We start from the raw sequence: 439 nt of genomic DNA, 5'->3' as shown, positions 1-439 counted from the left end.
CGATCAAAGGCTAAAAAGGGTGTGAGAATTCCGATGACTTAACAGATCCCGTTCACGACACAGTAGAGCCAGCTTGTGAAGGGTTTCAGGACGGTAGCAATGTCCCACCTCCGCACTGCACGGCGCTGCAGTTTTCTAACATGGCCACTTGTGAATAAGCTCTATCTCCAGCACTGTGCGGACTGCAGCTCCTCCTCTACAGCGACTCCCCAAACTGTTCAACTCCAACACACTCACAGGTTGCAGCAAAAAGAAAGCGGACATTGCAGAATGCACTTTGCGGGTTTCCGAGAGCGGAGGAAACGGCCCCAAATTTACTCTGTTTAAATCTGTCACAGTTCGTTGTTGAGAAACCTAAACTTTTACATTTGTGGAAGTTTCTCCAGATTTTTAGAATGCACTTCTCTTACATCCGCATTTCAATAAATGTCCCGGTGCT

Source organism: Mustelus asterias, chromosome 11, assembly GCF_964213995.1.
Source record: "Mustelus asterias chromosome 11, sMusAst1.hap1.1, whole genome shotgun sequence".
NCBI classification, from domain to species: Eukaryota; Metazoa; Chordata; class Chondrichthyes; order Carcharhiniformes; family Triakidae; genus Mustelus; species Mustelus asterias.
Note: the sequence above shows the minus strand (reverse complement) of the source record.